General features: G+C 38.1%; 1 long non-coding RNA gene across 3 annotated transcripts in view; it reads left to right on the forward strand.

Moving 5' to 3' along the window:
• LOC134479718 (uncharacterized) overlaps positions 1 to 27,274 on the forward strand; it is a 171,070-nt gene that overhangs the window by 60,160 nt on the left and 83,636 nt on the right. For 2 of the 3 annotated variants that reach the window (XR_010053382.1, XR_010053380.1), the window contains exon 3: positions 9,838 to 17,698. The exons of the other annotated variant lie outside the window; for it this stretch is intronic. This is a non-coding gene — a long non-coding RNA (uncharacterized LOC134479718). Of the gene's footprint in view, positions 1 to 9,837; positions 17,699 to 27,274 lie in introns of those variants that run through there. 3 annotated transcript variants of the gene reach the window in all.

Here is a 27,274-nt window from a genome sequence, read left to right on the forward strand (position 1 = left end):
ACTTCTTGTAATAATTTCATTCAAACACACCAACAATAGCCTCATTTAACAACCACATACATGAATAGTTCTCCAAAACCTGAACCTTCCACATATGTACAGATTGCCACATTCTCTTGTTTTTGTTTTTGTTTTTGTTTTTCACAATAACATCTAAAACCTTCCCTCTCATACAACATACATTTATACTTCAAGTAATGACCATATCTACCAAGGAAAAGCAAGTCTTTAACTACATCAAATTGTAGAAGAACTTTTCTTAGAAAATAAAAGCAGTTGTGATCTGAATCAGACTTGTGAGCTATCATAGCAAGATAACATGTGAGATTTAATGATGCCATTTCCTGGTAGGTAATGTTACAACTTAATTGAAAATCATGGCCCTCCAATTGGTGTCCACTGGAAGACTAATGGTTTGTGCAAGGAAAGTCAAATACATTTGGTAAGTGGATGGTGATGATGCATTCTATATTCAGCAAAAATGAATTTGTTATTGTGTTTTGTAACTTTTATTGTAGTACATTCAAGCTAAAATATCCCACCTCTACCTCACATCTTGACACTTAAGTTTGACAAACTACTTTTTGTTCAATTCTTTAAGACTAAGGAGTCACATGGACATTACTCTTACATGTAAACTTTTACTTCTCTTGTTAATTAAAGATATAAATGGAAAAAGGTTCTGAGGAGTAGTTTGTTTGCTACTTGGTTTCCAGAAGGAATAAAAAGTTGTTTGCCTCCACTAATATGTGCACTTGAAAGAAAAGCATGAGTAGGTACCCTCCAAGCGAGCAACTTTGTGTCTTTGCCTCTGATGCTAATAAACTAAAGTTTTGGGAGCAGACTGATCAGGGCATTATAGTAAATGTCTTTTGGTATCGTTTTAAATGGTTAAGATAGTCTTTTAATTTGTAGTGTTTTCATCACATCTATCCCCATCAATCACATTACATCAACATTAAACAAGACTAATTGTGCACACATGTCTTTGTGCTGAAATCTTAGCCTGTCTTAAGCAGACTCTCCTATCTTGAATTATGCCTGACTTGTCTAGGCACCAAAATGGATTAGTTTTCTATGCATACATTAAAGGACACTACTCACAACTATACCATCCAAGCTAAATCTTCCTCCTAGTCCACGACTTTCCAAGGAACTAGTATGTGGCTCCTGACTTCTCACAGCTCCATCTTTCAGAGTGGGAAGAGCACATTTCTCCTCTAGAAATTCTATCCCATTCCTTTGGTTCTTGTTTACAGACAACTGCCGAGAAACAGTGGTCATTGGTGAAATCTAATGGTTCTACTGTCTGTGTTACTCATGATGGTTTGTGTAGATTTGACCAGTAACCCCTATGGAACACTTTCCACTTTAAAATCCAAGGAACTTAAAACCATTATTACAAATATTTAGAACTATTTTACTAGTTCATAGCATAAACAACAGGAACATATCAAAATACCACATTAATTGAAAAATAAACATATGTCTCTAATGAATTTTACAACATAAGCTTAGCAACACCAGAAATAATGTAGGGTGTGTGTGTGTGTGTGTGTGTGTGTGTGCATGTGTGCATGTGTGAGATATAAGAAGAATGGCATGTATAGTATTACAAAAAAATCTGTTGTTTTTTTTTGTTGTTGTTTTCAATCAGGTTCTGGGAATTTTGTCCTATTTAGCATATTTCATATTGCAAAGGTCTCAGATGAATTATTCTTTTCTTTGAGACGTAGGAGATTAGTGATATATGCTTATGCTTTAGGGACCTAAGGCTAACTCTTTCAACCATGAAAGCTGGATTCTTCTAAGTTTCCCCATACCTACAATGAGATAAAACCACTGTATTGGAAGACACATAATCAAAACATTTATAATTACCCATACATTTTATAGAGCCTTCTCAGGATTCTAAATAAGAATTAGGGCCACTGCAATTTTTCTACAATTCCAAAAATTAGCTACATATATTTCTATTTTCCTCATGGTTCAAAATTAATAGACAGGAAAAAACCTTTATATCCTGGCCAAGAAAAGATATTCACCCCAACATATCTACATTGGCTCAGAGGCAGCAGCCTCCATTCTTCTGAAATAACATACTTGCTCTAAGCACATTCTGAGATAAAAATAATCTTCTTATTTTATTTTAATTATACAAAGCACTGAGATAATTTGTAACAATTTGATGCATGTTCATGTGTGTGCTGATCAAATCATCATCAGGTAACATGACCAACTGCTTTAAATTATTTTTTTAATTTTGGGGATAATGTGGTAATTGTGCATGCAAGGGGCAACATGATATTTTCAATAAATACATATGTGTGTTCATATATATCATATATATATATATACATACATATATATATATATATATATATATACTGATTGATTAATGTTTCCATTGCCTCGTTATTTTGCACTTGGGGCCTTTGAGTGCTTCTTTTGTTTCTGATTACAAAATGTACATTACAGTGAACTGCAGTCACACAATTGTGCTGTGGAATGTGATATCCAGCATTCCTCTATATCGTCTTCGTTCTCAAGCCCTTAGTGATTACTACTGCATAGTCTCAGATGAGAACAAACAAAACATGAATAGCTATTTCCTTCAAATTGAATCATTACTTTCTTAAGAGAGGAGTTCACAGAAGATTCAAGAACCTAATGAAACAAAAATCATAAAGTTTAGTTAGTTCAGTTGCTTTGCCCCTCCTCAAGGTTACATTAAGTAGTGGAAAGAGAGGAAATTTCCATGAATCTTCAGCAAGCTGAGAAGAGGTGTAGCTTTTGTGAGTCATCCCTCACTCTGTTCGGAGTAAGCTTTTTGCTGATACAAGGACCTTGAAGTCACCCAACCTCTGTGAGCAACCCTAATAATTTTTTTTAGAGTCACTAGACTAAATCTTAAAAGGAGACCACACCAATATCTGCCATGTACCTTGTAGCATCCAACTTCATATCTGCCCATCCAACTTCTATGACTTCTTATTCCCAGTCTGTTTTGTCATTATATCAGCTACCCAACCAGAAATCAGGCAGTTTGTTTTCTTCTCCTGGTACATTAAACCAAGTCTTTCCTATGTGATACAAAGTTTTGATTGCTTCACTACAAACAAATTAGCTTTCCCTTATAAGAAACTGTCTTACACACTGAAAACATAATTCCTTTGCAAAGTCTATCGTGATGCATGGGGTCACAGGCTTGATATCTAGAGGACCATTTCATCGAGGTCCAAACCTGTCATTCTGAAAAAGGTTATCAGCATCCTGCTGTGGCTATCGTGGTCAAACTCTTCAAAAACAGGGGATTATTTACTTGGCTCTCATACTGAAGGAAATGTAAGATTTCCCCTGTGTCTCTAGCAAAGATGGATCAAGATAAAGAACATCACACACCACTCAGTGTGAACTCGTATAGGTTTGGCAATCCACACACTAGAAGTATTTTTGCATGATTTTCTTAAAAGAGAATTACAAAGGAAATGTCTTCTTGTTTTTTAGGGAGCTGTGAATAATCTTTGTTCTGTTTTGCATGCTAGTTGAATATAGAATTACCTGGCACATCCAGGCTCAATGGCACTTGGTAATTTCCAAAGTTCACCAAGATATTCACTTCGAATAATCAAACCATACCTTATGACTCATACTGAAATCTCTAAACTTAAGATTCTAATTTAGGTCCCATATCAATGGTAGAATATTTCCCACTTGTTAATTATGTTATACTCAGACATGATAATAAACAACTGTGATGCTCTGGGCATGCACTAATACTAAGGCAGAGAAATTATCCCCACCTTCCTCTAACCACTGTACCATGAAATTTAAAGAACTGTGGGAAGCATGTCAGCTTCGCTACAGTTTTTGCTCTGGTTCCCTGTTGGATTTGCCTGATGGAAGACCCTGTAAGAGCAAAAGAGGAACAGTTAAGAATATTCTCCATGATCTGACAAACTAGGCAGCATATTAGTGGGGGTTGAATTCTCATGCTTCAGCTCTCCTGGAATTTGCTGGAAGACAAAAATAGTGATGACAGCAGTGATGGTGGTGGTGGTGGTGGTGGTGGTGGTGGTGGTGGTGGTGGTGGTGGTGAAAGAAGAAAAGTATGACAAAAGAGGAAGATAAGGAAGAGGAAATAATTACCACTATATGTCAGGAATTCCTAAGTGATTCACTATCTGGATAGTACTCACAATGCTGAATATTTTCTTCTCCACACACCATACAATACTTCTTTTGTATGCCTTTATTTTTCTACTGAGGCATCAACCAGTATAATGTCCTCGAAAAAGTGTCTCATAGAAAGCTAAACATAGATGTAAATGATATTTTGTGTTCAATGATGCAATTAGGTACACAAAAAAGATAATGAATCTATAGGTCAATAGTGTGTGAACTATTATTAATAGTGTGTGTTTGTGTGTACATGTGTTCTTATGTATGCATTTGTGCATGTTGAAGTGCACTAGCGTGTGCAAGTGTGTGTGCATATGTTTTCAGGTGCAAGACTGCTCTTGCAACAGCTTTGGGTACCACTTTTAGGCTCTGTTTATCTTTTTTAATGCACATTTTTTGAGAAAGTCTTTCTCACTAGTCTGGAGCTCACCAAGTGGTCAAACATGACTGGTCAGTGAGACCCAGGCAGATCTGTCTGTCTCTGCCTCTTCAGGATTGAGGTTATAAGAATGCTGAGCCTTGCAAGCTGAACCAAAGATTTTACCTTAATTTTTATGGGATCAAGTTCAGATCCTTGTGTTTTAAGGGCAAATATTTTATTGACTGAAACATCTTGCCATCCCATTAGTAAATAATTCTAGTTGTGTACTCAAAAGCCAATTTTTCCCTGTAATTATGGAATTCTAAATCTTTCAGATTAATTCTATATTTTGTAGGTCGTATGGTTGGTATATCTGACTTGTGAGGTTCCTTTGTTTGTATATCTGACCATGAAAGAAAGAAATTCCAAGTGTCAATGTCTGGGTATAATTCTTTTATATATAGGTGAAGAAAAATGGAATGTAGAGAAAGAAAAAGTGAGGGCAGACAAAGCTTTACTTAAAACATTCTCTCCACTGTGTCAAGAGATTTCAGGTTCATTCTGCCATAGAAGGCCTGTATTAACTTCATTGCTTTTAGCTGCACACTACTCATTGCCTAATAATCATGGCTTGAGCAACAAGAACACATGTTGTGTGCATATGTTTATAGGGAGTCAGAGACTTCCTGATGGGATCTGTTCATAATCATCTATATTTTCAATTTGAACCTCTCAGCTTTGTCTTACAGAAGTATTCTGGCATTTATAGTCTAGAAATAATACCTAATAGATAAGAGCTAAACAGCTCTCTTCTCTCTCTTGTTTTATTTACTTTTATTATAGAGGTGGGGCTTTCTCCAAATCTCCCATTAGACATCTTCATAAATTTTATTGCAAAAACTAAGTCTATTCCCTTGTGAGTCAGCATTGCAGCACCGAAAAACACCAACTCAGGGGAGAGATGTTTTCTTTTGGCTCATAGTTTCACAGACTTCAGCCTGAGATTGGCTGGTTCCACTGTTGATATGGAACATCATGGTAGGATCGTGCAATAAAGGAGGCTGAGAGAGAGAGAGAGAGAGAGAGAGAGAGAGAGAGAGAGAGAGAGCTCTTCTACTACCTCCTAGAATCCACTCTTTTCTAGCTCATTCACTATAAACTCCTCAGTAATTTGATCCATTGGTAGGATTTGTAACCTCTTGATCTAATCACCCCTCAATAGCATGATCAGCTAGAGGCTGAGCCGTTAATACATGAGCCTTGGAAATACTCCTGATTCCAGTAATAACTAAGTCCTAGTCTAGCATTTTGTAAATGAGTAGAAAAGGATGTTCATATCTCTTTAGGCTCTTCTACTGTTCTGTTTACCATGCGAAAGAACTTCAGCTGAGCTCAGGATAACCTAGAATAAATAGTATATTTCCCAACTCCCTTTGTAATAAATGTTGAGCAAGATGCTCTTTAGATATCTACAATGGATTCTACGAGACAAGCCTAATGGTATATTCTGGAACCTTATTTTTTAGCATCTAGTGGAAAGCTCCTGTATCTACCTTCTATATCCCTTCTTTTTGCCCGCTAATTTGAAAGAAAAATATAGAAATAGCTTGAGCTAATATTAACTGCCACAAGATGACTTTAAGAATGAGAAGTTTAAAATGTGGCTGTGTGGCAGGAAAGAGTTGGATTCTTGAGAATTCTATGAACAAAGTTCTGTGGTGCTCCAAATTCTTGACTTTTGGATCTGTTCAGTAAAAAGAAAAAATGTTCCACTGCATTTATTACTATTTTGACTTTCTCTTATTTGCATGCAAATATAACACTAGCAACTTAAATTGCTTATGATTTATTTTCTGGTCAAGGGTTGCTTCCCTTAAGCATATTGCTAACTGATAATGCTTCCACAGAAAAGGGATTGCCTCATCCAGAAGGCACAGATGAGCTGCAGAGGATGTTACCAGTGGCGTTTAACAAAGGCAGTCAGCAAACACACTGCAGAGAAGATGAAGTGTTGCAGGGTTATACAGCCAAGTCGGATGAGAAATACACAAACCATCAATCCTAAGCTTTTGTTGAGCATTTACTACATGCCAACACAGTCCTTTTGTTGTGTGCTGCAGTTGGATTTCCTTTAAAATAAAAATAACTTTCTCACAAGTAATGGTTAGTCAGCACTTCTGGGAACTATTTCAGTTCATAAGTAAGAAGAGAGACTCCTTACGGAGTGAGCACTGTTTCCCTGGAGCTCACGGTGCTAGAGTTGATAGAACCATATGCCTGCCACAGAATAGAGACCCCACAGTGATATCTAAAGTAATCTAAGTGTTCCCAGAGCTATGAATGGTACAGTAATGCATGCAATAAGGTTCAAATATTAGGGGTACAGAGGAGAATTGCACTTGGTTCAAATTGAAGAAACTGTTTGAAGGAGTAGCAGTTGACTTTCTGTGTGACTTAATTGAAGCCATCTCTTGCCTTCATTGTTTTTTTTTTTTCTGTTCCTTTTTCTCATCATTTCTAGCAATTTTACAATTTTAAATGTGAACATTTGCATATTGGTTGCAACTTCCTCAATGAACTCTAACATATTATGCCCCCATTGCATGCCACAATTTTGGTAGGAGTGTTTGTACTTAGTAATTTAATTAATAATCCTGATCAATTGCAAGATAATCAATTGCCAATGCTTATGTATACTAGAAATAATAGGTAGAACATAAATCAAATTTTAATCCCACAAAAATCTGAAGGATAATTCTGCTTCATTAAAATTTCAAAACCAAGTTACTTCCCACTTATGATTTTGTCATCCTTAAGCCATTGCCCTTTGTTCTTCATCTAGTAGGAGATCTGCCGCTTACCTAGCATATCTGTATTCTAGATAGCAAGATGACAGGATTTGAAAAACCAAAGAAAAAATGGTTCACATCTCTCCTTTTTAAAGTAGCACAGGACACTTGTAATTACATTCAAAACCTGATCATGTGATCACCTCTCCATACAAAGGAAGTACAGAAAGATCAAAACATTTTCCAACTATTATGAAATATGCCAATATGAAAGAGAGAGAGAGAGAGAGAGAGAGAGAGAGAGAGACAGAGACAGAGACAGAGACAGAGACAGAGAGACAGAGAGGAAGGAAGGAAGGAAGGAAGGAAGGAAGGAAGGAAGGAAGGAAGGAAAGAAGCCTACCCCTATTACTATTCCCTTCTAATTTCCTGTGTTCCCTTTCAAAATCCACAGATTCTACTTGCTGTTGCCACATGTGTACATGTGTCATTTATGTAGGACTGTGTACTGGAGCATGGATAACCTATCAAGAACAGTGTCCCTGAAGAGAACTAATTCTCCCTCCAACAGCAGCCATCAGTTGCCAGTAGCTCCTTGGCTAGGAGCAAGCATCTTGGATTTTTCTCTGCTCCATGCCGGAATCTTATCTCAATTGCTGTAGCATAAGTTTTATGTAGATCGTCACAATTATTGTTAATTTGTATATGCAATTGTCCTGTTGCATTCAGAAAACACTGCTTCACTCTACATATCCACTGCCTGTGGCTCTTAAGCATCTTTCTGCTCCTCTTCTCCAATGATCCCTGAGCCTTTGAAGGACATAGTTCGGCATCAATGTCAATGTTAGAGTTGAGAAATATGAAATCCTTTATTATCTACATATTGGTCTGTTGTGGGTCTCTGTATTCACTGCCATCTACTGTCATTTTTTTTTTGTCTTAAGTAATTGCTATAATGTGAAACGAACATTTGTGGTGGCTGGTCTCTGAAAACAGAGGTGCTTTCTGTAAAAGCTTTGATTCTAAATTTCTCCCATCTTGTTCCAAATTCAGCACTGACTTTACTATGCCAACACTTCGACCAGTTGAAAGAGGAAGTGGTTTGGCTTTTACTTTGTATTTTCCCCTCAGATCTGACATGTGTCCAAAATTACACAGATTAAGAAAATATGTGAACGAATTTTTCTAGTAATAATATCCTTGTATCAGACATTATTCTCATCTTTGATTGGCTTTATCTTTGAATAATACAATGAAATATCAATTTCCAAATAAAATCTACATGTCCACCATTTTGGGCATCTGGAAAAAATGAATGCAGATATGTATTTTAAATATACTCAGTGCTTATTTCTTGTGCCTGGGGTGCTATTAGAAAACTAGGTAATTGTCTGGAGGCTTCTATCATGCATGACTTCTGCATCCTATACTTGGGACAAGACCATCTGCTTCCACAATTTCCCATGTTCTTCATTTACCTCTATCCCTACTTCTCACTTCTGATGAACTTCAGGGAAAACTCGTCTCCATTACTACACTGGCTTTCAGAGCGTCTCCTAATTTAGATGTGTTGCAGTGTCTGAATTCTCATAATAAATACTAGTCCCAGTGTTCAAATGTATTAAGACCTGGTCCCCCAAATACCCTAAGAGCAATCTAAAGATAATTTTTATTCTTTCAGTACTTTTTATCCTGCAGTTTCATCTCTATTGTGCTGGATTCATAGTATTTCCCATCACATATAGAGTATCCAGGCCTGAACTCTGCCTGATGGATTCAGATCTTGTTGCCAGTATCAGTATGCTCTGCTGCAGTGGATACTCCATCAATCTTCCCATCTCGCAACCAAAGAAAGATTTCCCGCCAAATGACTGCACTCTCGTTCTGAAATGTTTCTTATCTAGCTCTCAGAAACCAATGATGTGCAATGCAAAGTTTCTATTGTTCGGGATTTTAATTTGTCAACTAACAAGTACTCACATCTGAATGCAAGCATTTCTCAGTGACCTAAAGGAATTGTTTGGGGGAGAGAAAGGTCAAATATGGCCCTTCTTAAGTGACTCCTGTTAACATAGGAGTGTAAGATGATCCCTTCATATCATTGCTGTTATTACAGAGGGAGGATAAATATATCACAAAGTTTGGCATGACCCATACTTGAGATGGAATGGAGTAGAGCACAGAAAGAGAGTCAGAAAAGAACTGTAATATACAAGAGGTGGTCTGCTGAAAATATTAAATACTTCACTACAGACTGAGTGGTTTACGAACAGCAGCAGCTGGGAGAATGTTTCCCCCCAGACATACATTAGTGGGCTAATGACAGCCCATTTGACAGCTTAAACCTTATAAATGATGTGACCCACTTGCCTCCCTAAAAGGAAAACACTCTCAGAGCTACAGATTGGACAGAGACATCCACTTAGCAGGAGGACAACTAAGCGATATGGTCATTTATTATTTTTTATTAAACCTATTGATGCAAAATTTATTTTCCTTTGACAGGGTCACTGAAAATATTTCAATGGACAATGATTGTAACGGGTCGACGAGCTCCTTTCTCTCAGCACTCTATCTAAGGCACGCCCTTTCTGCTATGGGAAAATATCAGGACAGATTTGAAGAACTTTTAAAGGATAGATCCCTCAAAAAAATTGGCTCTCAGAGATTATCATTGAAGTGACCGAGGAACTAGCTGTGCTCACAACTTTTGTATGGATTTGTCAGACTCTCATATTTTTCTCATTAGATTTAATGATTGCATTTCCTCTTTATCTCATGCAGCTCTTTAAATTATTAGTTTTTTATACTAAATGTAAAGAGATATTTGATCACAGCTTCATTCCAAACATTTAATGCTTTATGACGTCCTTGTCTTGCCTGTCAAATGGCTTACCTAAAAGACATTATATCTTTCAAATCTATGTTCAAAATCGATCAACACAAAATGAAAATATTTGCTCAAATAATATCCCTAGTCATTCTCCTCTTTTTGCTTTTTGAAATAGGCAGTAATGTATTCCAAGGACAATGTAGCTGAGAATGATCTTGAACCTCTGCTTCACTACCTCACAGTCTGAATGCTAGAATTTCATGTGTGTAGGCCCACACCCAGTACACATAGTCTGGGGATTGGACACAGGACTGTGTGCATGCTAGGCAAGCCCTCTACCAATGATGGAATATCACCAGAACTTATCTTCCTATTTAAATTATGCAGAGTACACAAGGCTAGAATTTTCAACACCATGTTCACAAGTAATTGCATCTCATCTACAGTCTCGCTCTAATACTATATCAATGTGAAGATATTTAACATATTCTCATTTTCATGACATAGAGAAAAGCATAAGTGTTTAATGGAAAGTCATTGTCAATGATTTACTTTATGTCAAGATGTAATTCATACTACTGAAGAAAATACACTATACTACTCATACAAATTATAAAACAGTTTTAAACAAACTGTCTTTGGGGCTGTGCATCAAACATTTTTGATACTCACAGTAAGGTTTTGGGTTAATGTAACTATGAGCAGGAAGGAAGCCACTCCCCAGCTGAGTACTTACTTCTTAGAAAGATGACCCAATTTGCATATGCTTGGCCCAGGGAGTGGCACTATTAGAAGGTGTGGCCTGGTTGGAGGAAGTGTGTCACTGTGGGAGTGGGCTTGCAGACTGTCATCCTAGTTGCTCCTGGCTTCCTTCTGGTGAAGATGTAGAACTCAGCTCCTCCTGCACCATGCCTGCCTGGATGCTGCCATCCATGCTCCTGCCTTGATGATAATGGACTGAGCCTCTGAACCTGTAAGCCAGCGCCAGTTAAATGTTGTCCTTAATAAACCTCAAAAAAATAAAAAAAAAACAAAAAAGAAAAAAGAAAGAAAGAAAGGACAGAAGGAAGGAAGGAAGAAGGAAAGAAAGAAAGAAAGAAAGAAAGAAAGAAAGAAAGAAAGAAAGAAGGAGAGAGAGAAAGAAAAGTGGTCCAAAGCTTTTCTGCCTAGAAAAAATACCTTATAGAGTGAGAGGCAGGCAGTCCCTCTGTTAATCAGATTTCTAAATAACTGAGATGTGTTGAGCATCTCCTGACTCAAGATGGACACACACTGTAATAATACCCAGGATAACTTGGACAGCACAAAATGGTTGTGTATATTTTAATAATAGCAGAATCTCTAACTGTTAAAAATAGAATGGTTGAGATCCCGATTTTTTTTTAACTGTTTCTTTTGTTTTGACTGCTGATGTTTGGGCCACTGCACATTTGCTTAATCCTAACCCTCCTCTTGTATAATCCAATTTAAAAAGATAAAAGAAAAGATAAGTAAAAGAAAGAAAAATAAAGATAAAAGAAAAATGTAGAGAGGTATAGAGAGACAATGGGGCAGATGCTCAGGAAAAGGTTTTAGCCAGGTAAGACAACACAGGAAGAGGTATATATTAAAAGGTCTTCTTTTAGTTATTATTCTATCTAGTAATTTTTAAATATTTTATTGGATAATTTTTATTTACATTTCAAATGTTATCCCTTTTCCTGGTTTCCCGTCCATAAACACCCTATGTTATTCCCCCACCCCCACCCCGCTTCTATGAGGTTGTTCCTCCCACCCACCCCTTCCTGCCTCCCCGCCCTGACATTCTCCTACACTGGGGCATCTAGGCTTGGCAGGACAAAGGGCTTCTCCTCCCAGTGATTTCCAACAAGGCCATTCTCTGCTACATGTGCAGTTGGAGCCATGGGTCTGTCCATGTGTACGCTTTGGATGAGGATTTAGTCCCTGGGAGCTTTGGTTGGGAGTATTGATGTTCTTATGGGTTACAAACCCCTTCAGCTCCTTCAATCCTTTCTCTAACTCTTCCAATTGGGACTCAATTCAATGGTTGTCTATGAGTGTCCACCTCTGTATTTGCCATGCTCTGGCAGAACTTCTCAGGAGACAGTTATATTAGGTTCCTGTCAGCATGCATTTCTTGGCATCAGCAATATTTCTGGGTTTGGTGGCTGTATATGGGCTGGATTCTTAGGTGGGACAGTCTCTGGATGGCCTTTCCTTCAGTCTCTGCTCCAAACTTTGTCTCTGTATTTCTCCTGTGAGTATTTTGTTCTCCCTTCTAAAAAGGAATGAGGAATCTGCACTTTGGTTGTTCTGCTTCTTGAGTGTCATGTGGTCTGAGGATTTCATCCTGGGTAATCTGAGCTTTGGGCTAATATCCACTTATCAGTGCATGTATATCATGTGTGGAATTTTGTGTTTGGGTTACTTTACTGAGGATGGTATTTTCTAGTTCCATCCATTTGCCTATGAAATTCATGAAGTCATTGTTTTTAATAGCTGAGTAGTACTCCATTGTGTAGATGGACCACATTTTCTGTATCCATTCTTCTGTTGAAGGGCATCTGGGTTCTTTCCAGCTTCTGGCTATTATAAATAAGGTTGCTATGAACATAGTGGACCAGTGTCTTTGTTATATGTTGGGGCATCTTTTGGGTATATGCCCAAGAGAGGTATAGCTGGGTCCTCAGGTAGTACTCTGTCCAATTTTCTGAGGAACCTCCAGACTGATTTTCAGAGTGGTTGTACCAGTCTGCAATCCCACCAACAATGGAGGAGTGTTCCTCTTCCTCCATATCCTCGCCAGCCTCTGTTGTCACCTTTGTTTTTGATCTTAGTCATTCTGACTGCTGTGACAGGGAATCTCAGGGTTGTTTTGATTTGCATTTCCTTGTCTATTTAGTATTTTTAATTATGAATGAGGATCTGAATATAAAAAAATAAAGTTGTACATACAAATATAGAAGGAATCCAAACAATTGCTCGATAGTCATGACTCGCTCACTTAATTACATTAACCTTTTGCTGTTTTTTGATTCGTGTTCCCATGTATGTTCAGTGTGTACATGCATAGGCAAATTTAATAATGTGCTATACAAATTAAACTATCAACTAATCTTATGAACCAAAAGGAAGTACATTTAAGTAACCAACTGAGTTCATAAAATTGGAGCTGGACTTCACCATACATATAAAGTAAAAACCATTAAAAAGTAAAATTACATTAAACTTTAAACAGATGCATCTCAAAGCACTGTGAAAGAAATGTGACAAAACAAACCTGTGTTACCTAAACTTGAAACATGTTCTCAAAAAGCATAACTAATGCAGCAAGACAAAATGGATATCTTTTGCTTTGAAACTCTTTGAGGTTTTATATTTTACTATGCTTGGAATACATTTTCAATGAATGTACATCACTGGGGTTTTAAAATATAGTTTCTAAAAGAAAATTATATGACATAATTGAGAAGAAAAACCTGAGAACATAAATATTTTCATATGTATTAGGAGTTCAAAGATAGAAAATACCCCAAGAATAACTGGGCTTTGCCTCTATTACATAAGACTTCCTTATCTCTGCATAGAACTCTTTGTAAGTCAATGTTGAAATACACTGGCATGGCATACCCAATTAGATTAAAAGCAGACAGAACACAGGCAGAACAGATACAAAAGGCCTAAATTAGCAGTGGTATTAGCCCAGGAGGAGAGAAGCCATCGTCAATATCATACGTTCTCCACAGACTGGCAAGATTATTTCAGGCTAGTATTTGGACACAGGACATGTGCACTTTTGGATGGTCCATATCATCACAAGGCAGAAGCATGTCTGGGGTTATAGTGATGTTGAGATATCTGTTTCCTTTTGAAGCACAGGTGCAGTATGTGACTGTCCATAGTTGGTAAGGAAGGTGTCAAGTGCTACACAAGCTGCCATGCTGTGAGCTGCAACAGAGTATTTCTTAGAGTAGGGCCTGCTTTCTACCAAAGACCTTGGATATTAAACAAGACATGAGACAGAAATCAGACAATATGGATAGTGCCATTGTCATTTAGAAGTCTGTTATCATTATTACTTCTCAAAAAAGAATAAAGTAACCCATATGCCTCCTTATATGCACCCCATCATTACCCATCCTTTCACTCACCCACCCCCCAAGAAAACAGAGTAGAATTGAACTGGAGTTCAGTTTGAATAATTAAGGAGTTTATTAGACTTACTTGCAAAGTATGGGTGAGGGCTTGCCTGCAGGAGCAGCATAGGTAACCCAAAAGCAGCCACACTAGAAAGTCTAGCCTGGTATGGAAAAATCACTTCCCCATAGCCGCATAAAGTCTTATCAGTTAACATTTTCAAGTCTGTATATTATAGCCTCATACCTTTAGGGACTCCTTCTCAGGCCATGTGCAAACTGGACTGGCTTCTTAGAATAAATCTCTCTCTTTGGTTTGAAAATAATTATCTATTTCCTACCCCTTTGTAGCATTTTAAATTTTTTCCTTTTCCTGAAAGAATATTTACTATAATTGTCTAAAATCTTATATTTCCTTAATGTCTACTGTAAACTCTATGTTTTGGGGGGCTGTTTTTGTCAACTTTATACAGACTAGACTCATCTGAGAGGAGAGAATCCCAACTGAAAAAAAAAAAGCTTCTAAAAGATTGGACTGCTCTGAAATGCTTACAGACAGGATGCTAGCATAACTGTCCACCACTCAGCAGCTGACTAAATCAGATGACGGGGCCAACAGTTTAGACAGAGATTAGGGAGTTTTGTGGAAGTGTTGGTGGAAGGACTGAAGAACTCAAAGGGAATAGGAACTCCACAGGAAGATCAACAGAGTCAACTAACCAGGACCCTTGGGGGCTTCCAGAGGCTGACCCAGCAACCGAAGAACAAACAGGAACTGGACCTAGGCCTCCTTGCATAAATAGCAGATGTGCAGCTTGGTCTTCATGTGAGTTCCCCAACAACTGGAGCAGATGCTGCTCCTGACTCTGTTGCCTGCTTATGCATCCTGTTCCCCTAACTAGGTTACATTGTCTGGCCTCAGTGGGAGAGAGTGTGACTAATTCTGCAGAGTCTTGATGTGCTATGGTAGGTTTGTACCTGTGGGAGCCTCCATCTTCGCAGAGGAGAAGGCAAGGGATTGGGGGAGAAGGCCATGTGAGGGACAACTGAGATGAGAGGGGGCTGTAATAGGGATGTAAAGTGAATAAACAAAGTATTTTTAAAAAGATTGAGTTATAGGTAAGTCTGTAGAAAACATTTTCTTAGCGACCGTGGAAAGGCCCAGCCTATTGTAAATGAGGAAACCTTTGGGCTGGTGGTCCTGGATCCTATAAGGAAGCAGGATAAGAAAATCATGCAGAGCAAGCCAGTAAACAGCACCAACTCCATGGCTCTGCATCAACTCCTGTTTTCAGGTTGCTACCTTGTTTGAGTTGAAGTCCTGGATTCTTTCAGTGATGCACTGTGGATGTAGAAGTGTAAGACAAATACACCCTTTCCTCCTTAACTTGTTTTTGGTCATGATATTTCATCATAGCACTAATAACCCAAAGTAGAACAGTTCCTAAGTTACCTCATTAGTACACATTAGTACTTCAACATATAAATGTAGAGAGATAAAAATAACTCCCAATAGATTATTATAAATTGCAGCAATTATAATAGAAATACGACTTGAACATTATTAAACAAAGAAACAAAGCAAAAGTTGCATTCCACTGGAAAAAAACAGCTTCTTCAACCAATGATGCTTGGAAAACTGGATGTCTGCATGTAGAAGAATAGATCCATACATAGTTTCCATCTTGTACAAAACTCTGTCAAAGTGGATCAGATACCCTGAAGCTTATAAAAAAGAAAGGAGAGAATAACCTTGAATGGTTTGCCACAGGTGAGGACTTTCTGAACAGGACACCAATAGCACAGGCACTAAAATCAACAAGTAATAAATGGGGCCTCGTGAAAAGAAAATGCTTCTGTAAGACAATGGATACTCTGGTAAGCATTGTTCTCCCCGTTCTTTACTTCTGTGGAACTCACTTTCTCTCTGTAAGAGCACATGTGACCTTTGTCTTTCTGTACCCATGTCTGTGTTCATCTAATACACTGCCTTCCACTTTCATCTGCTACCACAAATTACGGAATTCCGTTCTTTTGTGACTAAACAAAAATATTTGCATATGATAGCATATTTTCTTTGCCTGGGCACCTGCTTTATGGACATTTATGTTTGATTTTGTTTCTTGGCTATTGGGAAAAGGCTGTGGTGAATGTGTGCCTGCAGATGTCTCTTTAATATACTGATTTTAATTTATTTTGACCCCCACCCACATTCAGAAGTGATGATACCAGATCACATAGCTTAATAGGACATTAACGGGTGTTTCCTCGAATTTTCTTGGAGACATAGCTAATGTCATTGTACATGTAACAGGATCAAAGTGAAGTGTTAGATTCCATCTAATGGAATGGCAGAAGCAAAACAACCAATGGGACAAAGGGCAGGGGAACCACATTGAATAAAATATTCTGATGAGTGTTGCTTCAATAAAGATCTTAATGAATTTCCAAAAGAAAGAAAAAAGACAATGGACACTGTCTTTTGGAAAAAGTGTCAGACTCCAGAATGGGAAAACATTTTTACAAACATCATGTTTGATACAGGACTAATTTTCAAACTAGATTAAGAACTCAAGAAACTAGACACCAATAAACCAATAATCTAATTAAACAATGGATTACAGATCTAAACAGAATTCTTAATAGAGGCCTTTCAAATGGCTGAGAAATAGTTAAAGAAGTGTTCAATGTGTACCTTAAGGAAATAAAATTCAAAACTACTTTGAAATTCCATCTAATACCTATCACAATAGATAAGATCAATAACAAGCTCATTGATGTCAAGGATGTAAAGCAAGGGGAACACTCCTCCTTTGCTGGTGGGAATGTGAACTCGTATAGCCATTATGAAAATCATTATGGATCCTCAGAAAATTGTGAATAGATCCACCTTAAGACCCAGCTATACCAGTCTTGGGAATATACCCAAAGGATGCTCTATCATACCACAAGCACACTTCCTCCACCATGTTCATTGTAGCTTTATTCATAGTAGCCAGAACTGGAATCAACCCAGATCATTCTCTCAACAGAAATGTGAATAAACAAATGTGGTACATTTATCCAATGGAATATTACTCAGTTGTTAAAAAAAAATCACATCATGAAATTTGCAGACAAATGAACAGATCTAGAATCAATCATCTTGAGTGAGGAAACCCAGACCCAGAAAGACAAATATGGTATGCATTTCCTTTATTAGTGAATATTAACCATTATGTAAATGATAACCAAGCTACAATCAGTAGACCCAAAGAAGTTAGGTAAAGAGGAAGGGTCAAGGAAGGACACGTGGATCTCCCTGTTAGGGGAAATAGAGTAGATTTTGTGGGTTGACTAGGGGTAGTAGGAGATGGAAAGTGGAAAAATCAGATTGGGAGATGGCATGGAGGGAGAAAGCTGGAATTGGGGGAAGGGGCATTTGGGGAGTGGTGATGAAGCTTACTACAGTGAAAACTCCATGGAATCTATGAACGTGTTCCTCATGAACACTTTTAGTAACAGAGAAGAAACTCTCCATTGGCTATCTCATGTAGCCTAGAAAGTCTTCCAGTGGTATGACTGGGTTATAATCAATTGAGTTGTCCATTAAATTGGTTCCATGGAAATTCCAAAACAATCTGGGCTGATGTAAGGACTAAGGCTTGCTCCCACATACTGACAAAAGGGATCTGCATTGCCAAGCACAACATCCACAAAACTCATTAAACATGAAGATGTCAAGCTGGTGCATGCATGGAGCCCTACTTTCTAGTCTATGCCTGTGGGAAGATACTTTGCAGGCTACTAAAACAGAAACATGGAAACCAACAAAGCCACAAAACCTTTTAAATTTGTTTTTTGTTTTCAATACATCAGGACTGAAGTTTCCCCTTCATTTACTCTTCCCAGGCTGACATCACCTTTCATTTCCTCCAGATCCAGTCCTCCTCTATTTCCATTCAGAAGAGAGCAGGCTTCCCAGGGATATCCACTAAACATGGCATAACAAGTTCGATAAGACTAAACACAAACACTCATACATCGTATGACTTACAGACCTGCTCTACAAGTAGGAACCCACACCCAACACTGCTTGGGAAACCAAGAAACACAGACTAGATAGGTCAGAACCCCAAAACAAAAAAAGCCAAAAATCAAAAATCAATCAACCAACCAACCAACCAACCAAACAAAAAACCTGCTGATTTCAAAAAGTATTAATGAACTGATTCTTAATGTTATGCTGCTATGCTCACAGATCATTGCCTTATAAAGTAATCATCAGAGACACAAGACAAACTCCAGTATCAGACAGGAACAACTACAGAGACCTACAGCCAGACATTGTGCAGAGAGAGAATTTAAAAGGGATATCCAGTCAAATCCCTCCCCTCCGAACTCAAATAACCCCACACAGAGAAGGAGGAAGAAACTCTAGGAATCACAAGGGATGGAAAACACAAGGAAAACAACTAAGCAAGGCACATATGAGTGCACAGAGACTGAAACAACCACCAAGGAGCCTACATGGATCTACATTAAGTCCTCAACACATATATTACAGCTATTAGCATAGTATACCTTTTAAAGATTTACTTATTTGTTTTATGCATGAATACTTTATCTCCGTGTACATCAGCAAGTTGGAAGAGGGCATCAAATCCCAGTATAGATGGTATTGAGCCATCCTGTAGTTGCTGAGAATTGAACTCAGGACGTCTGAAAGATCAGACACTGCTCTTAACTACTGAGCCATGTCTCCAGACCAGCTTAGTTTTTTGTTTTAAATTGGACTTCTGACTGTGAGAACTAATGGGTCTCTGACTCTTGAACCTGCTCTTGGGACTCCTTTCCTCCTGTTAGGATGCGGTGTCCAACTTCAATACAAAACTTTGTGCTTCATCTTATTATGTTCTATTTTGTCATGTATGGTTACTATGTCTTAAAAGCTTGTATTTTCTAATGAGAGACAGAAAGGGAGTGGATCTGGAGGGGATGAAAGTGGAGGAGGAACTTGGAAGAGTGAGGGTAGAGAAAACAATAACCAAGATATATTGTATGAGAAAAGAACTTATTTCCAAGTTTAAAAAATTAGTTGTTCGTATTCCACTTTATGGAGATGACCCCTTTGTGGGAAACAGTTCTTAGAAAATGTAAACTAAATTCTGGACTCCTTGTCACTAATGGAGCTGTTTAGCATTTCGAAGCCTTTCTGGGGAAAATACAATCTCTCTTCTTCTCTTCTCTTCCCTTCTTTTCCTCTTCTTTTCTCTTCTCTTCTATCTTCTCTTCTCTTCTCTTTTCTTCTCTTTCCCCTCCCCTCTCCCTCTTTCTTCCCTGTAGCTACTCTGTGTATGTGTATATGTGTACCTGTGTATACATATGCATACAGGTGCTTGTAAAATAATAAAATTGGTATATGTTTCAAGAAACAAGAAAGTGGTATTCAAGAACAGTTATTGTGTCAGAAGTTTATTTTTTGAAAAAAACCTGAAGAAAAAGTAGGAATGTAGACCAACTATTGAACTGGTATGCAAAGAGAATCGTGGAGTTATGGTAACATTTTTGTATATATACAATTTTGTGAGGGGAATTCTTATAATTGTTTTTAAGCCTTAAGCAAAAACTTGTCACATAACACATTTCTATAGATAAAATTAAAAGTATTCTGGTGATTGCTCTAGCAGAAGTCACAGAATGTATTAAAAAAGATTCTATATGTTTCATAATAGTCATTGTATGTGCTATTAGTATAATAATTGTGCCCATTCATAATGCATCTACTTAACAATAATTATTGAAAAACAGCTGTGTAATCTGTACAAAACGTACAAGGACTAATCTTCCCCTGGAGGAGCCTGCTTTCCTTTATGTTCCATAAAACATGGTTTAATTATTGCCAAATAATTTAAACTTTTTTTTTCTTTTTTTCGGAGCTGGGGACCGAACCCAGGGCCTTGCGGTTGCTAGGCAAGCGCTCTACCACTGAGCCAAATCCCCAACCCCAATTTAAACTTTTTATATCTTTGCCAAACATTTCCTTTTCTGGGATTTAGCTCAGTGAGGAACCAACATTTATTCCCAATACACTGAGGACCAAGAAATTCCCTTTCCAGAATAAAGCATGGCTTGCTCTGTACAGGTCTCCCTACTACAGCCCACTACAAACACACAACAAAACACAATGAACATCCAAAGCCTCCGCTCAGTGCCTTCAATCAGCTGAACTCCCATTGACTTCAAAGGGAGCCCAAAAGAGATATGGTGGGGAAGTGAGTTGGCAGCCATGCTGACACATCCTCAAGGCACGGTGTGTTAAAAACACAAACCTTTCACGAAGCTAAGTGCCAACAAATAATACTTTAGCATTTTCAAAGAACTTCCCAATGGTCTAATTAAACTTTATGAGGTCAATCAGTATTATTAGCCTGGTTCAGTAGATAAGGAAATGGAAACACAGGAAGGTCAAGTGATGTGCCCAGGCATTCAGAGTTTAGCAGTGTTCGACACATCAGTGTTTGAACTCCAAGGGCCTGACAACCAAGGAATGCTTCAGTCATTCATCCTGTTCCCCTCACTGAGATTTATCAGCCACTTTGATGGACATTCTTTATAGCTACTATAGGTGTGATTTAACATCTGAAGGTGAGGGCACTCCTTGCACATCCAAAAAAGCAACAACAATTTCTTATCAAATAGCTGCACATCAGGGCTGGATTAGAGCAGAAAGGACTCAAGTGAATGTGAAGATCTGTTGATGGAAAACTTTAAAAGTAATTAACACATTGCTCATATATAAGTTTCCCCCTGTATAACCTAGTGGTAAATATGAGAACATACATTTTTCATCACGAGTAAAGCCATTATAAATCCTTAGAGCTCCCATCAACTGGCATACATTTTCTCAAACTGTATCACCAGAAGAGGTCATTTGGAACATCATTAAGTCAAGCTGTTACATTAAAATGACATAACCCAAAGCTGTACCCTCAGACCAAATTGGTCAATTACCCACAGCTCATTGACTGCTTACTATTAGCTTAAAGGCCATCTTCTTAATAGAGATGCTGGAATAATAGAGTATAATTTACCCATTATTAATATCTTTACTGCAAGTTCATGCAAGAACCACCATCAGTGGTTAGAGTCAGTACACATTGTATTTTTAATCTCCGGGCATAAACTTTTAGAGACAGAGTTAAGGATTAAAAGGGAGTTTTATATTTTGAAAACAGAATTCCTTTCTTTCTTACTTAAGTCAGAAGCTGTATTTACATATTGGTTCACCCTAGTATTGCAGAGGAAATTACTTCAAGCCTCCGAGAGTCTAACTTCTAATCGAGATATTTTTAATGTCTTTTATCTAATAAAAATTAAGAAAATAAATCTTTCCTCGTTGAACTATTGTGGGCGTTTTATTTGTTTTGTTTTGCTTACGATTGTATCTGACCATGTAGTACAGGCTAAACTCCAACTCAGAAAAATTTTATTTCAGCCACCAGAATTCTGAGGTTACACACATGTATTATCAGATCCAGCAAAATATTAATTTCTTAATATGCATGTGATATCTTTTAGTTTCCCTTAAAAGTGTGACAATGAAATATGGAGTGACATTAGATCTCCATCCTCTTCCTCTTCAGGGTACAGGAGAATTCCTATGATTTTGGTTTTGAAACAATGTGCAGCCTTAGTGAATACGATGTCATTAACTCAGGAATCAGCTTTCCTAAGTAAGTTATAAATTATGCAAGTTCTGTCAACTTTCTCCATGTACTTGAGGGCCCATCTCTTCTGTAGTCTTTTTATATGACTGTTAAAGTAGGTGAAGGTGCACACAACCGGGCTTAAATGTTGGGGCTGAATCATCTTAGGTTTCAATTCCAGTTTAGCTGTCATCTAGCAAGATAGCCTTGGATGAGCTGCCTAACCTCTCAGGGTTCTAGTGCATAACATGTAAAATTTGAATTTTTTGCCCCATAGTTATTTTGTATGAATTAAGCTTAATATGGTCTTAGCACAATACCTATCAATTACTTGGAATGAAGCCAGGGCTCAATTGATGTCAATTGTGCTAGAATAAACATAGTAGAGCTAGGTCAACTCATCCTTTCACATTTTTTGTTTAATATTTGTTTTTAATTAATTCATTAAGACATACATTTATTTATTAATTAATTTGTTTGCATTACAAATCCTGCTCACCCTCCCAGGCCTTCCCTCCATGATTCTCTCCTCCCATCCCTGTTGTCTCCTTCTCCTCTGATAGTGTAGGACCCACACTCCCCCCTGTATCCTCCCACTCTGGTACGTCAGGTCTCTGCCAGATTAGGCACATCCTCTCCCCCTGAAGCCACACAGGGCAGCCATAAAGACGAAGCTGCCTGACTGCTACATGCTGGGGCAGCTCTTTCCAGCCCGTGTAATGATTTTTGTTTGGTGGTCTCAGATTCTGAGTGCTCACAGTAATCCAGGTTGGCTGACTATGTTGTTCTTCCTGTGAAGTTGTCATCTGCTTCCGGGCCTTCAATCCTTCCCCCAACTCTTCCATATGCAACCCCAGTCTCTATCTAATGTTTGTCTGTGATTAACTGCTTCTGTTTCAGTCATCTGCTAGGTAGAGTCTCTCAGAGCACAGTTAGGCTATGCTTCTATCTGTGAGCATAATAGAGTGACATTAATAATGTCAGGGGTCGATGCTCGCCCGTAGGATGGGTTTGTAGTTGGGCAGGTTATCAGTTCATTATTCTTTTCATCTCTGCTCCATGCCTGCACTTCTTTTAGACTGAACAAATTTTGACTTGAAAGCTTTGTGGGTGAGTTGGTGTCCCTATCTTTCCACCAGGGTCTTGCCTGGCTAGAAGAAGTGGGTGGCCTCTTTAGATTCCATGTCCCCACTGCTAGGGATCTCAGCTAAGATCCCCTGCATTGACTCCTGGGAGCCTCCCCTATCCCAGGTCTTTGCTACTTCCTTGAGATTCTCCCCTCCCCCTTATCCAAGGCAGCTGCAGATTTCCATTCATTCTCCCTGCCTCTGGGTCTCTCTCCTGTCTCTCCTGGCACATGATCCCACCCCCCATTCCTCTCTCCCCTCCTCCTTTCCCCACAGGTCCCTTCTTCCCTCTGCCTTCTGTGACAATTTTGTTTCCCCTTCTAAGTGAGAGTCAAGCATCTTTGCTTGGGCCTTCCTTCTTGTTTAACTTCTTTGGATCTGTAGGGTGTATCATGGGTATTCTGAACTTTACAGCTAATATCCATTTATTAGTGAATACTTGCCATGCCTGTCCTTTTGTGTCTGGGTTACCTCACTCAGGATGATATTTTCTAGTTCCATACATTTGCCTGCAAAATCCATGCAAAAGTTCTTGTTTTTAATGGCTAAATAATGTTCCATTGTATGAACCACGTTTTCTCTATCCACTCTTCAGTTGATGGGTCTCTGGATTCTTTCCAATTTCTGGCTATTACGGATAAAGCTGCTATGAACATAGTGGAGCACATTTTCCTGGGTATGATGAAGCATCTTTTGGGTATATGCCCAGGAGTGGTATAGCCAGGTCTTCAGGTAGAATTATTTTCATTTTCCTGAGAAGTCGCTAGATTGATTTCCTGAGTGGTTGTATGAGCTTGCATTGCTACCAGCAGTGGAAGAGGTTCCCCTTGCTCCACATCCTCAACAGCATGTGCTGTTCTTTGAGTTTTTTAACTTAGTCACTTTAAATGGTATAAGGTGGGATCTCAGAGTTGTTTTGATTTGCATTTCCCTGATGACTAAGGATGTTGAATATTTCTTTAAGTGTTTTTTGGCCATTAAAGTTTCCTCTATAGAGAATTCTCTGCTTAGTTCTGTCCACCATTTTTAATTATATTGTGTGTGTGTGTGTGTCTAACTCATTGAGTTCTTTATGTATTTTGGATTTTAACCCTCTGTTGGATGTAGGTTTGTAGGTTAGTGAAGATCTTTTCCCAATCTGTAGGCTGCCATTTTGTCCTTTTGACAGTGCCCTTTGCCTTAAAAAAGCATTATAGTTCCATGAGGTCCCATTTCTCAATTGTTGATCTTAGAACTTGAACCATTGGTGCTCTGTTCAGGAAATTGTCTCTTGTCCCAATGTACTCAAGATTATTTCTCACTCTCTCTTTTATTAGATTTAGTGTATTTGCTTTTATGTTAAGGTCCTTGATCCACTTGGACCAAAAGCCTTACTGATTTCTTTCTTTCTTTTTCTTTCTTTCTTCCCTTTCTTTCTTCTTTCCTTCCTTCATTTTTCTTTTTATTGTTTCATTTATTTACATTCCAAATGTTTTCACCCTCTCAGTCCCGCATCCAAGAGTTCTTCATCCACAACCCCTTCCTTTTGCCTCTAAGTAGGTACTTCTCCCACACCTACCTACCCCCTTCACCCACACTCCCACCCCTATTCACATCCCCCTTGCATCCCTCTTACTTAGGGCATCAGGATTAGGTACATCATCTCTCAGTGAAGCCAGACAAGGCAGTCCTCTGCTACATATATGCTGGGGGCTTTGAAGCAGTCCATGTATGCTCTTTGGTTCATGGTTTAGTCTTTGAGAGCTCCCAGGGGTCCATGATAGTCAATACTGTTGATCTTCCTTTGGGATTGCCTTCCCTTTCAGATCCTTTAATCCTTCCTCTAACTCTTCCATCCCAACTTGGGGTACATCCCATGAGTGAGCACCAAACCCTGACACTATTACTGATGCTATGCTGTGCTTGCAGACAGAAGCCTGGCATGTGTGTCCTCAGAGGCTCTACCAGCAGCTGACTGGGACAGATACAGATATTTACAGCCAATGACTGGAGGTCTTACTGATTTCTTTACAAATAACTATTCATTAAGCACTTTTACAATTTTTAGTCTATTCTCAGACTAGGTAGTTTAAGTAAAATTCGAGTTTGTGTACTGGATGAGATAACAAAAAAAATTGTTCCTATTTTCAGGCATTAAAGTTATTGTGGAAAAGAGAAGATAATTTAAGTAAAGATTTTGAAGAAACTGTGACATTATCGTGAAAATAACAATTCTGTTTTTTATGAAATAGAGTGATTGTAATATCAAAAGGTATAAATATTAAGAGTGGTATCTTCAAGGGAAGAGTGGACATGTTAGTAGTCACTGAACTGACCAAAGTCTGAAGATCATTTTAATGAAGTAAATCATCATTTGAGCCATCAAAATTTAGGGTTTTCATTACTGAAGCATATTTGCTGCTAACATTACTAATATAACCATTAGTGTCTGTAGAAGAGTTATATAATATTGTATGTTTTGCCCATAAATTGTAATTATTGCTTAAACCAAAAACTGGTGCTTTCATAAAATCTAAACTGACTCTACAAAAATCTATAAGGAAATATTTAAATCAAATATGTTTAAAATTTATTCATGAAACACTAGGTCCAGAGTAAACAGGGAGCTTTTGAACTCTAATGGTATGAAGTGGTGAAGATTTAATCACAGGCATGTCTTGTGCACTATAGAACTGCTTCATTCAAAACTACACTTGGTGCCAATTTTCTCATTGTTCAAAATAGTAGGTTGCATGAAAGTACTGTGAAAATTGATTTATTAAATGACAGGACATGTAAATCTATTCTTAAGAGTTAGTAGACATCAGACTAATGGCTCAGCATTAAAAGCACTTGCCACCAACCTTGATGATGGGAATTCGGTACCTCATTCCCCAGAATGGAAGGGGAAGACTGACTCCTACAAGTTGTTCCTGGGTTCCAAACATATTGTGGCGCGCGCGCGCGCGCGCACACACACACACACACACACACACACACACACACACACAGTGATTCGGGGAAATGAGGTTTAGCACATAAAGGACAATTTTATTAACCCTGGGTTATGAAAGTTGTAAACCTCCACAGTTGTCCAGTGGAGAATAAAGAAGAAGAGAAAAATCAAACAAAACAGTTAAGTCAACATGGAGGACAGTCACATGGCACTACATAGCCAAATGACAGAAGAAGGGCTTTAAAAAAAAAAGGTAAGGAAGTTGAAAGGCAGGGGGAAAACATGCTTAAACTGAATCTGGTAGAAAAGGGGGAAACATGTTTTTCCTTATAGTTCTGAAAAACAAACAGAATTACGTTTTAAGGCTAAGACCCAAAGCTACTGTGCTAGATGGCAGGAATTCTGGGAAGGTAAAGGCACACATTAAAGGAGTAATCATTCCACCTACTTCTCTAGCATACTTAATGTGGATCTACCTTCCTCCGTGGTCCTGCCTTCCGAAGGGGTGGTCCTGTGGTCAAGTCATGGACTTGCCAAACTGAATTAACTCTTAGGGAAGGAGACAATGCCATTCATCTATCTATGGGAAGAGTCTATTCTTTATTAACACTCCACTATCCAACAAAAGGAAACCTAAAACCATTTAATAAATAAGCTAAAATTAGAGAGCAAATATGTCATTTTCATCAGGAAAATCTAGAGATTCAGTTCCAAAGTTATTCTCCAGTAGGAATTATGTATATCTGGACCAGAATTCTGAGACCATCCTCATTCATAGCCTCCAGCCAAGAGTAAAAAAGGAATAGTGTTCCAATAACATGGTTTCTGAGACTACTTATACCTAGTCTGGTAAAAGCCAGTTCATATATATCTATGAGAATTGGTTAGTAGTGATTCTTTGGAAGGCTCTATAGAATAATAAATTCAAGGTTAAATTTATTTAGAACAGATTCATCATCAACTTCTATATATGTAGTAGTCACTGAGTTTACAAATATGAATACAAATGCCACTCCTTCATTATATTATCATATTTTCTGAAGTTTGCCCTGGGTTTGATAAGATGAGGGTGATAAGTGAAAATATGATATTTTAGAAACTCAATTGTACAATGCACTTCATTGTGCTAAAGATGGCTTCACAATTAGATTTAAATGTCTGGTTATGCCTCTCTCAATAAAGACATTTGAAGTCTCAAACATTTCACTAACATGCCCCATTTC

This window comes from Rattus norvegicus, chromosome 7 (genome assembly GCF_036323735.1).
Source record: "Rattus norvegicus strain BN/NHsdMcwi chromosome 7, GRCr8, whole genome shotgun sequence".
NCBI lineage: Eukaryota > Metazoa > Chordata > Mammalia > Rodentia > Muridae > Rattus > Rattus norvegicus.